The sequence below is a fragment of the Enhydra lutris genome, unplaced genomic scaffold, assembly GCF_002288905.1.
Source record: "Enhydra lutris kenyoni isolate GAN:26980312 unplaced genomic scaffold, ASM228890v2 scaffoldscaffold18, whole genome shotgun sequence".
NCBI classification, from domain to species: Eukaryota; Metazoa; Chordata; class Mammalia; order Carnivora; family Mustelidae; genus Enhydra; species Enhydra lutris.
The window spans coordinates 20,596,837-20,609,570 of record NW_019154102.1 but is presented as its reverse complement, the minus strand read 5'-3'; positions in this window follow the sequence as shown (position 1 = coordinate 20,609,570).

The window sequence follows — 12,734 nt, the reverse complement described above, 5'->3', positions numbered from 1 at the left end:
CCAGAAAAGAGCTCTTTTGTGCCCAAATCCCCAGCAGGCTTGGTGCATATCTGGGCCTTGATAAACAGTTGTTGAAAGACTTGACAGGTGATTGAATGAGCAAGGTAGTGACTCAACAGGTGTCCCTCCTAAGTGACATCAGGAGTGACCTCAGCCGTAGATCAGACAATATGAAGGAAGGCTGAAATTTCTCTTGGAGATCATCCACATGGGTTCTCTGACACAGCACAGAAGCTTTGTGAGGAGAAGGGCAATAAGTCATGGACACCCCGTGCACCATTATCATGGAGAGGACCATGTCCCTGGTCACGTGATCCCTTTAGGCTACGTGGCTGTGCTGCTTTCTGCCACACGCAGGAGCATGAACAGCCAGGGCCTCAGGTCTTGCCTTCCAAGGGACACCAGGCAGCCCTTCCCTGGGATGTCTTGACACCTTCGGGGCCACTGAGTGGTGTGTTGGTGCCTGTTCTCTCCAGGACTCTCCAGCCACCGTGTCTTCCTCATCCCCTCCCTTGCGTTGGAGCCCACCCTGCACCTCCCTGGCTGGGGCATTCAAATAGATTTTTTTTTTTTTTTAATTTGATAGGTCACAAGTAGGCAGAGAGGGGCAGGGAGGCAGGCTCCCCACTGAGCAGAGAGGCCGAGCGGGGCTCAATCCCAGGAACCTGAGATCATGACCTGAACTGAAGGCAGAGGCTTAACCCACTGAGCCACCCTGGCGCCCCTCGAAAAAAGTCTCATTGCGGGTTTGGGCAGGTACAAAAGTACCATGTCTTCTGGTCAACGCTGGCTGGTAGCCCAGGACCAGAAGCAAACCCTAAAAGGCTAAATTACTTGTCTGAAATGGAAGAGTCAGGGCAAGAATCTAGAGAAAAAGCCCACACGTTGGTGTTTTCGTGTCCCGCGCTGATGTGCATTCCAGGGTCCTGTGGACAGGGAACAGGCATAAGACTGGATGGAAAGGGGTTGTCTGCAGGGGAGGGGTGTCTGCGCTGGCTGGGGTGCAGGCTGAAGAGCCTGACAAGCAGCCTTGGTGGTGAAGGGGGACCAGTTCCCGAGGTAACAGGGGTGGTTTCGCCCCTCAGGGAACACTTGACAATGTCTGAAGACCTTTCTGGTTGTCACAGATTTCAGGGAGGTGGGGGGGAGAAGGGGGTTGCCACTGGTGTCTAGGGGGTAGAGAGAGGCCAGGGATGCAGCTCAGCCTCCCACGGTGCACGGGTGGCCCCCCAACAGGGAACTCCCCAGCCCTGAATGTCAACAGCAGTCAAGGCTGAGGAACTGGTCTGAGGTAACTCATAGTTTGCTGATTTGGCAATTTCTAAGTCTTAAAAAACTTCTGGAATGTACGTTTTATCTCCATTTAACAGGTGGGAAAACTGACATTAGGGGAATTCCGTTGGCTCAGCCTTGTTCAATGGTAGATGGCTGAATTGGGAGTGTAAGCCTGCCTGCCTTCAGAAGTGCAGTTCAGTCTGCTGGGGCAGTCTACGCAGAGATTTGGCAAGAATGAATTTGTTTTCATCTATTATAAATAGACCCAGGAAGACAAAGTGGGTGGAAACGAATTTGGAAAGTGGAAATGTTCAACAAATGGGCCTTGGTGAACTAAGCAATATGTAAAGTATTTGTAAAATTTTTGAACATGTTCACTGTGGTTGGACACCGTTCAATTTATGAAAATTAAAAATCTATAAAAATTACCAAATGAGTAGAAGAGACGTGATTGGCTGAGAATGAACTTGGGAGGTAGAACTTCCCGAAAACCTCCCCCAAATTCAGGGTCCTTTAGTTACTTCATTGCTTGGTTAATTTGTCATTGTTTACATTCCTTTTAGTAATTGTTGTTGTTGTTTTTACAAATACAGCATGTGCTCATTACAGGAAAACCAGAAAATTAGGTCAACCCAAAAATAGATAAAGAAACTTCTTGAAGAACCTTCTACCTAGTCACCCTCCCGAGGTCAAACATGGCCCATTTTCCCAGGACCTTTTTCTATGGACATTTATATGGGTGTCTTTTTCTTCATCCTTTCACTCCCTCTATTGTTTTTTCTTTCTTCCTTTTTAGCAAAAATTTCAGCAAAAAATTTAGTTTTCTTCCTTTTCAGAAAAAAAAATTTCTTTCTTCCTTCTTAGTACTTTCTCCTCGTAAACTTCCATACTTTATGTAACTAATGCCCTATTTAGGACATGCAGATTGTTTTCAGCATGTTGCTGTTACGAACCTCACCTTACAGTGAAGAAAAGGAAGGGATTCCAGCCACACACACCACAGATCTCACAGCCATGATGTCAGATGAAAGAAGACAGACCCAAACATGGCCAGTGTGAGTCCATGCACATAACCTAAAACCAACAGGCAAACTCAGCCACTGTGCGTAGAGATGCAGTCAGGAGGCAAGGGAAGATATGCGGTTATGACAGACGCAGGGCAGCTAGGATGGTGCATCAGGAAGGGCATCTGGGGACACGTGGGGGCCAGCAGTGTCTTGATTCGTGACGGGTGGGGCTGGTGTGGGTATTTACTTTGCAATAACTCACTAGGCAGAATGTGGATGGTCTACGCAACTTCATCTGTGTGCGTGGCATTTCACAAAACACTTTTAAAAATGAGCAGAATTAAGATAGGTGGCAGAAATATTAAGTAGAAATTTAAAGATTTTTTTTTTTTAAATTGACAGAGAACACAAGTAGGCAGAGAGAGAGGAGGAAGCAGGCTCCCTGCTGAGCAGAGAGCCCGACGCGGGGCTCCATCCCAGGACCTTGGGATCATGGACCTGAGCCGAAGGCAGAGGCTTTAACCCACTGAGCCACCCAGGCGCCCCTATTAAGTAGAAATTTAAAAGAGGGCAAAACTATTCTGAAATTTAAGCAAAATACTTGAGGCACAAAAAGATGCATTCTGCCTCCATACTACCTCAAAATCCCAATTTTTGAAAAATGTGGACTATATTTTTATTTTTATTTTTATTTTATTTAAATTCAATTAGCCAACATAGAGCACATCATTAGTTTCAGAGGTAGAGTTCAGTTAACCATCAGTTGCATAGAACACCCAGTGCTCCTCACATCACGTGCCCTCCTTCCTGCCTGTCACCCGGTCATCCCGCCTCCCCGCCCACCTCCCCTCCAGAGGCCCTCAGTTCGTTTCCCAGCGTCCAGAGTCTCTCAAGGTTTGTCTCCCTCTCTGATTTCTTCCCATTCAGTTTTTCCTCCCATCCCCTATGATCCTCTGCACAATTTCTTATTTTTGTGGACTGTATTTTTAGACCAAATTGTCCTTTGGGCTGAAGTGTGTCTCCTCCCCTGTTCTCATCCAGACTGTTTTCTATCAAATTGCTTTTGTTTGTGCCAAGTCATGTGGATTATTCTAAAGCCCAGGTATTTTTCGGGGCCCACTGGCCTGCCTGCCTACAACTCTGCCAGTGTTAAGGTCCTTCATTTGTAATAAACGCCTCACTCACTGGCTTTCACCGCCGGCCATCTGGGGTACACGACACTGGAGTCCTTGTCCTGCCTCAGCTGTGAGCCTGAAGTCTGTCTCTTGCTTGTGTTCACTCGTTTACTCACTTGTCCATCCGTCTACCAGCGCGGATGGCTGAACATCCCGTGTGCTGGGCATGGTTCTAGGCACTGGGGCAGCACTGTTCTGGAGAGTTCTGTCTCTGCTCTTACAGAGCCCCCTTTTAACATCAAACAGACAAAACAGAATGTCCTGTGATGAGAAGAAAGAGTCAGGATGAGAGGGAGAGTGGGTAGAAAGTGAGGAGGGTTGTGTAGTTTGTACAGAGGGGGTCGGGGGACCTTGTGGGCATGGTGACCTCTATGCAGAGACTCGAGCGGAGCAAGGAAAAAGCCATGGAGGTGTTGGGGGAGGGCATTCTGGGCAGGAGTAGCAGCAAGTGCAAAGGGCCTGGGTGTTCAGGGAACAGTCCATGGGGTGGGGTGGTAGGACCGGAGGTCCAGGAGGGTGGCCAAGGCCAGCTCAGGTGGGGACTTGCCACTGTAGAGATCTAACATTGTGCTGAGAGATGGAGTTCCACAGGTATATTTTGTCCTGAGGAAGGCTGGGGTCTGATGGCTGTTTAAAAAGGATAAGAGAGGGAGGGGGGCCTGGGTGGCTCAGTCGGTTAAGCGTCTGACTCTTGATTTCAGCTGAGGTGGTGACTTCAGGGTGGCAGGATCAAGCCCCGCACAGGGCTCCACTTTGGGTGTGGAGTCTGCTTAACACTCTTTCTCTCTCCCTTTGTCTCTGCCCCTCTGCCCCTCTAAAAAGATAATGAGGGGTATGGGGGGGGTTCCTGGGGACAGAGAGGGGAGAGACCAGCTTCCTGTGACTTAGGGGCTTCACTCTATGGTGGCCCCTTCACTCTGGAGACTTTCCACTGAGCCCCCTTCTCTCTCTGAGCCATGGCAGTGGGTGGCACTCCCCTCTGGGACTGGCAGGTCCATAGCCAAGGACGGGGGCGTGCGCTCATCTCTGAAAAATGCATCTTGTCTGAGATGCCCCCTCACTTTAGCTGTCAAGAAGTTTTGGATCCTGATTCTGTTAGGCAATCAGGGTGTCATCTTACCACCTTGGGGTCACCCTCAGACGTGGGGAATGTGCCATCCATACCTCAGTCCAAATTAGTGTATTTATGTTGACTAGGACAGGATGCCTTCCAGTAGCTAGGCCAGTATCCACTAATCTAATCTCATGGGACCACAAGTTATTTATTTATTTATTTATAAAGATGGTACTTATTTTAGAATGAAAGAGAGAGCAAGCACAAGTGGGTGGCAGAAGGAAAGGGAGAAGCAGACTCCCCGCTGAGCAGAGAGTCCAATTCAGGGCTCAATCCCAGGGCCCTGGGATCATGACCTGAGCCGAAGGCAGATACTGAACAGACTGAGCCACCCAGGCGCCCCAGGGACCACAAGTAATTTATTAATACCAGAATTTGCAAGTGATTTTCTCTTTATACAACAGAGCAGAGTCCAGGCTAGTCCCGTGAAAATAATATTCTCATTTACTTACAATCTGATAAACTTTGAGTTGGGGAGAAAGGGTGGTGTTCCTTCTGCTTCTGACAGGTGACTCAGACCCAGGCCAGCTCTGCTGCTGCCCCTGGCCTCTGTGGAAACCCCCAGAGGAGCCCCAGTTCCTCTAGACAAGTAGGGATACTTTCAGCCCTGAGGCAGCTCCCTTCTATTCTTTGGCAAGTTTATTTCCACTGCTTTAAACAACTCCACACTCGCCTTCCCTCTCCATGCTCTCGACCCTAGTTACCTTCCCCTTGCTTAGCCAAGCTCACTGCCCTCTGCTGCCAAAGAAGGGACCAGAGTGTTTTTTGTTTTAACACACAGGCTGCCCTCTTTATAATTGTGTTCTTGTTCTCGACAAAGGTGATTCTGAAGTGACTTCTAAAATTATGTATCTTAAAATAGAAGAAATTTTAAATAAAAATCAAGGTCAAGAAAAGGAGTAGGGGGAATTTAAACACACACACACACACACACACACACCACACGCACAAATCAGGGTCTCACATAATTACTAACAGTGAGGTGTGAATTTGGTTCTGAGCTTTCTGGCAGCCTAAGCAATAAGAGAAAGGTGACCCATTTAATGATTCACTTTTTCCTGAGGAAACACACACCCATTCTTCAGCGAAAGCAATGGGATTCCTGCTCTGAGTTCCAGACAAGTAGTTTCACCCACCATTGAGGGCTGTAAGCGTGGTAAAGAGGAAGCAGTGCCCCACCCGAGTCCTCTCCTGGTCGTCTGTCTCCACTGATGACTCTTCTGGGCCCCATGCTGTTCCATGTCCTGTGCTGGTCTGTGCTTGCCCCGCAGCTGCCTTAACCAATGGTTTTAATTGCAAAGTTGAAGAGAATTGTCATAACCTCTTGGTTTATACTTGAAACGTGGGGTCTCTGTTGACTGGCTAGGGCTCTGGTGACTGTTGTTCTGAATTTGCTTTTGGAAAGACCCATGCAAACGCTGGGACCCAAGGCACCTCCCGCTCTTCTGAGGAGATGTCTACAAAGTGGAGGCATTTTAGCTAGGGGGTCTCTGGCTTCGCCAGCCCTGTACTTCCTGGTTTCTCTTTGAGAGGCTCTGAGCTGCTTTGCCAGGATGGAGGGGTTTTAGGATTTGTGTTTTCACTTTTTGAACAGCAAGCAGGTGAGGTGCCACCTGAACAAAACACCCCTTTCCCCACCTTTGGCCACAGTCCATCCCTGAGTCACCCTCTTGTCTCTTCTCCTGTCATTTTAACCACTTCCTGCTTGCCCTTCAAATATGTCATTCTGAATAGCATGGTCAGAATGACATATTTGAACACTTCCCTGCCATCTCATGTAATTTTCCCTTCCAGGCTGATTTCTTTTCAGAATGTTGGAATTTTTTCTTCTGGAGACTTAAGATACATTTCTGACCACAGTAGTAAAATAATGATTGCTCATATGTATTGAATGCTCCCGGAAGTCAGGCACCGGGCTGGGCTCTTTCCATCTCCTCTCTCACTTAATCCTCCCAACAGCCCCAGGAGATAGATATTATTATTATCCTCCTTTTTCAAAATGGGGAAATGGAGCCCAAGACCAGTGGCCCCAGCTCACCCAGAGTATAGTGGGTGGAGCTGGCACTGGGCCTTGGATCCATCCGACCAGAGTCCATGTGCTTGCCCGTCACCCAGGACCCCCTTCTGGGGTACTTCCGAGGATGTCTCATTCCACTGTCGATCAGGATCAGCGCCAGCGCCGTGATAACGGCATCTTCTCCCTTCTGGGCGATGGGAATATCAGCAAGGCAAGAATTTGTCAGACGTTTTTAAACTAAATGACCTTCCCAGCAGACGGTTTGGGTCTCTCAGCCCTACTGGCCGCTAGGCAGGTTGGGGGCCGGCCCCCAGGTGTTACCCAGCCTGGCATCTGGGTGACCAACAGGGTTGGTTGGGCTGGTGTTTCTCCCTTTTCCTCTGTCCCCAAGGCCCTCCCAGGTGTCTCCTCTCCCAGGCCCATGGCTTCCTTGAAGGTAGACCTATTCCGGACACAGAGCTCCCTACTGTGGGTGTCACCACTCACCTTTGCCCCCAGGTGAGGCTAAGAGTGTCCTAGGAAAGCCTTCTCTCTCTTCCCTCAGGGCCTCGGTGAACCTCTCCAGCCCTGAGTCCCCAGTCACCAGCTCCATCCTGGCCTTGGGGCCACACCGTTGGCTCTGCACTGGCTCTGGCCTCCATTGTCCCACGAAATCCTCAGCCTGTCTTTACCAGAGATGTTGTGTTCATGCACAGGGAGGGCAGACCCCAGAAGCTGCAGCCTGGCAGAGCCTGTCCTCCTGTCTGCTGAAAGCATGTCTGTCATTTGCCTCCATCACGCAGCTGCTTTTTCCTCTGGGAAAATGTCCACCCCTAGTCAGCAGTGAGAGGTCTCATCTGCTTTGTGTAGTCCCTAAAAGAACGTTCCATGAATTCTACGTGGGGCAGAGTGGCCACCCAGTCAGTGCCAAGCCCAGAACAACACTTCCTGCAGAGTCCCTGCCAGGGCCGGTGGTGGGGGGGCGGGGGGCGGGCCCTTGGCCGCCCTTAATGAATGTGAAGGCCCAAGTGGGCAACGGGAACGAGAGGCTGCTGTTCCAGAGATGCTTGGCAGAAAGCCTTGCTGTGTCCCTCCTCATCTAGGTCTTGGTGACATCTAAGAAGTGGGCCGAAGTGTCACTGGATTCAAGGGAACGCCAAGGCTACATGCAAGCGTGTTAAGTAAATACTGGCTGACTGAAATGATGTCCCAGGGCCCCCAGCCCAGAAGACGTGGTGGAGAGAGAATGTCTTCAAGTCCCGTAAGAAGGTCTTCCTCAGCAGCGTGCTGGGTTCTTGTCACCAGAGCCCCAGGAGGTTCAGGAGTCGGGGACCGCCCCTCAGAATGGACGGAGAGGAGCGTGAAGATGGAAGTGAGGACGGCGACTCAGCAATGGCGGCCCGCTGTTGTCTCGTGTGTTCGCGGTTTCTGCCTCATCCCCTGGACCGTAAGGTCCCTTCACGGAAACTAGATCGCTGTGTCCAAAGGCTTGGAAAAGATGCCAAATATGGAAAACCGATTAGGGGTGGGCGCCGCTCTTACAAAAATGTAGGCAAAGGAGTGTGGGCTCTGGAGTCCAAGTCCCCCAGCGCCGCGGACTCAGGGCCAAACACCTCGCCTGTGTCCCCCACCCCCAGAGATAGGGCTGATGACCGCAGTCACCCCCAGGGCTGACATTGGGGCTCTTGGAGACGCTGAGGCAGAGCCCCCAGGGGGCACGAGCTGACCATCAGGGTGACGTGGATCCGGACGGCAGAAGCGAGGCCACTTCCTCGGGCTCCTGTGAACAAGCAAAGTCAGGAAACCTTGGGAGTAAGATTTGTCACTGTGCGGGGGAGGCTGTCTGTGCGAGCTGCCTGGGTGATTATCTGCAGCCCTGAGCTTCCTGTCGTCGCCCCAGCAAACGGGGACTGGCACTGGCCCCTCGCGCCTTCAACCCCTGCTGCGGACCGTGCACTCTCCGGTGGGTTTGCTCTGGAGCCTGTCCACCGAGGTCCTCAACTGGCCTGGCACGTGGCCCCTGTTTTTGAGAGAAAGCAGAAGGGCAAGGCTACTTTTCCCAAGTAGAAGGACCAGAAAGACCCATTTTTAATAAGCCCCGCGGGCTGCAGACCATCCTAACTTAAACCACTTCTTAGGTGGTTTTAAGAATGAGAGGTCACTAGTCAAGAAGGAGAAAGCCCCCCTTTTCTCTCCTCTTGACTCTGAACAAGTGCTTTCTTGAGGGAGCAAGAAGAGGCCATTGAGGGGGCGCTGGGCTCAGAGGCTTGCGGGGCAGGGTCTGAGGGGCAGAGCCAGTGGGTGACCCTAGAACGTGGCATCAGAGGGCAGGGTTTTGTGATCTGTCCCTATGTGTGTCCCTCTGCCCTACAACAGAGCCAGGCTCAATTTTGTTAAATGAGTGAATGTAAATTAACCAAATGGGTTCATATGTGAAATAACCAACCCCTTAAAGCATCTCTCCTTTCGATCACATGCGTCCTTCACAGTTGGCTGTCCTCCCTGCACGCGTCCCATCACACTCCACATGCTCTGTGCACCCCTGCCCCTGGCATACCCCAGCCCTGCAGGGCTGCCCCCTTTCCCTGCAGGCTTGCTCCTGTCCTAGCAGACACCCGCTTTCTTCAGGGCCCATCTGGAAAGCCGCCACTGCTGTGATGGCTCATGGCACGTCCCTGCCCGGCTTTAGTTCATAACTGACCACGTGGCGTTACACTGTGACTACATCTCTGTCTTTTCCAGCAGAACATGGGCATCAGCAGGGGTGTCAGCCCGGTGACCAGTCAGCCCGGGGTGAGTGCAGAGCATGGACAGGTGAGAGCAGCAGCCACACGATCCGTGCCCGAGCCACGCCATCTCAACTCCTTATGGAACCCAAGAGCTGAGAACTTTTGGCCAGCAAACTTCCCATGAAATTAAAGAGTCTGATTGATCACCTCAGTTCTGTAAGTAAAAACCACAAGAGGGTACAAAACGTCAGGAAGACCAGAATTTCTTTAATAATGAAATAATTTATTTGTTAACGGTGGAACAGTACAGAAGTTTACATATACACAGCAAAGATTCTCTAAAACATGTAGTTGTTCTAAAAATGCATGTGCTAACTGTAGTAAAAAGCACCATTCTCTAGATCTTGACACAGGATTTACATTGGCTTCATATTTACACCAAGAAATAAACATCTGGAAACAATTCTGTACTCTCTCATCTGCTGCTCCCCTGTTTAGGCTGTGTTTACTAGGAAGATGTCCCCAACATTGATGGTTAACAGCAATATTCCCAGAGCACCAATTCCAGGGACAAGGGGTAAAAGGCAAGTTTGGTTCTCAGGTAAAAGCTAAAATGAAGAATGCCCCATTAACTTACCACCCTCCCCAGAATAAGAAATCAAAATTAAAAATTTGGATAAACCTTAGAATCGGGTGCCTCACTAATTCTCATTTTATGATTTTGAGAGAAGACAAAGATACTCAATTTCTTTAGCCAGTCAAGAGCTGACTCTAGAAGTGCCAGACAGTTATTTCTTCTTTCAGAAGAATGTAAGAAAAGCATCCATGGAACAAATATTGAGGAAATCATGATAAATCGCATATCGCACACACACCCCTCCCCATCCCCAGATAGCTTTGAAAACAAAACAACCCATAGTCACAGAGATCTAAATGAGAAAAACCACCCCGTCTGCAAGGATCTTTGGGTCATCTTCTCCCAGAAAGGATTTGAAAACTCAGTAGCCAGCTACCTAAGCATGCCGCATCCAAATGTTAGACACAGGAAAACAACAACAACGCCAAAAAACAAAACCCAGATTGACCTGCAGGAAATCACCTTGTGGCAGTTGACTTCCTGGGGTTCGACACACAGCAGGTAAAGGAGGAAGGCAAAGCAGCTTGGGAAACAAGCAGAGAAGGAAGAGAAGACAGATTCAGGAATAGATTATAAAGCACAATGAAAGTGGTATTCTTGCTGATACAGTATGGTATAAAAACCCAAATGTGTATGTATATACTTTTCAAAAATAAGTTTTCTCTTTAAATGATGGGGCAGAGGCAAGAAGAAAAAAAGCCCATAATATCCATTTGCAACCCCCCAAGACCTCACTAGACAGTTATTTTGAGCACCACCATTCTACCTAGTTGACCCTTTTTTTTTTTTTTTCCACCCCACAGCCTAGGATCTGCTCTTGGCCACTTTGGGGACGGATCAGAGAGGCCCACGGGAAACCCAGGTAAGGACCCTTTGTTTCTTTTGAAAATAAGCAGAGGTTAAAGGACCATGCTTTCCTTAGAAGAAACCTGCTCCAGGGGCTGAATGCCAGGTCAGGGCCCTACCACAGTGCTCAATTTTGAATTGACCCTGAAATTGAGTCTGGGGTAGACTGGGAGAGGAATTTAGATCCTGCTCAAAATAGTGATTCAAAGGGCATCACAAACTAGCATTAGGTCTGTGACTAGACACAGGAGTCAGCGGTCACTAGCAGCACCTTGAAGAATTCAAGATCTTTGCTCAGCAGCAGAAAACCCACACAATCCCCTGGGTGCTTTGCCATTTTAAGCCAACAGGCGGAGAAAGCTAGGCTTTCTGGGCTGTTCACAGAAGCACACAGACGTAGTTTTCTCACTGCACAAAACTGGACTACATACTCTTCTTATCCCATCTGCATTGCAATGGTATCGGTGAAGAGTATAGATTTGTCTTTTAAAATCAATTTTACATAAAAAATATGCATGTTCCTATATTTACACACATCTATAGTTACGTACAATTGTCAAAGTCTTAAAGGCTGGGGTTTCTATCTTTGCCCATCCCCTCCCCGCCAACAACCCTCATAGAAAGGTTTTTCATTTTTCTTTAAAAAACCCTAAACAACCAAAAAGACTTTATAGCTCTGAACAGTCACGCTGGTGGATCAGTGAATGAGAGGACAGGTTGGCAAATCAGGGCTGCTGACAGCCGCGTGGGGAAGGGGAGTAGCTGCCTCGGGCTGAGTTTGCTGGTCCTGAAGGTTACAGTTTTGGTTAGAGAGAGGCCTGGCTGGCCTGCCGATTCGGTCCACCTCAAGCTTTTGCAAAGTAAGGTCTAACCCTGGTGTCAGTTAATCACAAGTGCATTAAAAATATATCCATTTCCACATTATATATGCAGTCAAATTGAAAAGGACCAGACAAACAGTGCAAAGGTCAAATAATTACTGTTTTATATTGGGACAGTACATTTCAGATTTCAACCAAAAGACAAAAATGCAGTGTAACTTCAACACAGAAAATAACGGCATCTCTCAGATGCCTTATTTCTAAATCGAACAAATACACAAATTCTGTTCCCTTCCCTCCCCCAAAGCAAGCCCACCAGCTTTGCCCAAAGTCTTGAGTTTTCGATGCCATTTGGCATCCAGCATCTTGGCCTTGTGACGGGCTTCAATGTAGCAATTAAAACGCTTGAGAGGTCTAGCGAATGGCATTCGAAAGGGACCTCAAAGTGCAGATACATCTTTTCAAACGTTACAGGCTGAGCTGGCTCTTTGAACACTATCACTCTGCTTAAATTCAGGAAGCAGGCTTTAAAAATGCAAAAGGCATACAAGTTGTATTTCAGTGCAAATCTTCAGCTGGTCATTGGAAAAGATTCCAAAAAAAAAAAAAAAAAAAAAAACCTCTGTGTCACCTGGCCCTCCCCCCCCCCAAAACTGAAATAAAAGAAAAAAAAACCAGAACAAAACAAAAACAGAAGTACAGATGACTTTGGAATCATTTAAAGAATCGACTATTTCCAATTAAAAATTTTAATACATTAGAATCATTAAAATGAAAGAACGAAAGTAATCTTGCTTTGTTTAAACCACTCTAATGAATGAGCTTCCGCGTGGAGCACGTTTGAACTCTGAGTCGTGTAGAAGGTGGAGGCGCTGGAGGCGAGGCAAGGCTGGGGGGCCAGAGACCGCAGGCGGTGGGGGCTCGGGGCGGCCACCCACCCGCCGCTGCTTCAGCCGTAGAGCCCTTAGGTTGCAGTGCGTCTGTGGATTTTAGGAATGTTCTTGTCACTTTGTGACACACACTCTGTTTCAGCGTCACAGGTTTTACAAATGGTTCAAATTCAATGAAAAAGATTTGCCAGAGGCTGAAAACCTCGACCTCAAAAATATGAATGCAAAAATATTAAGGGGAATG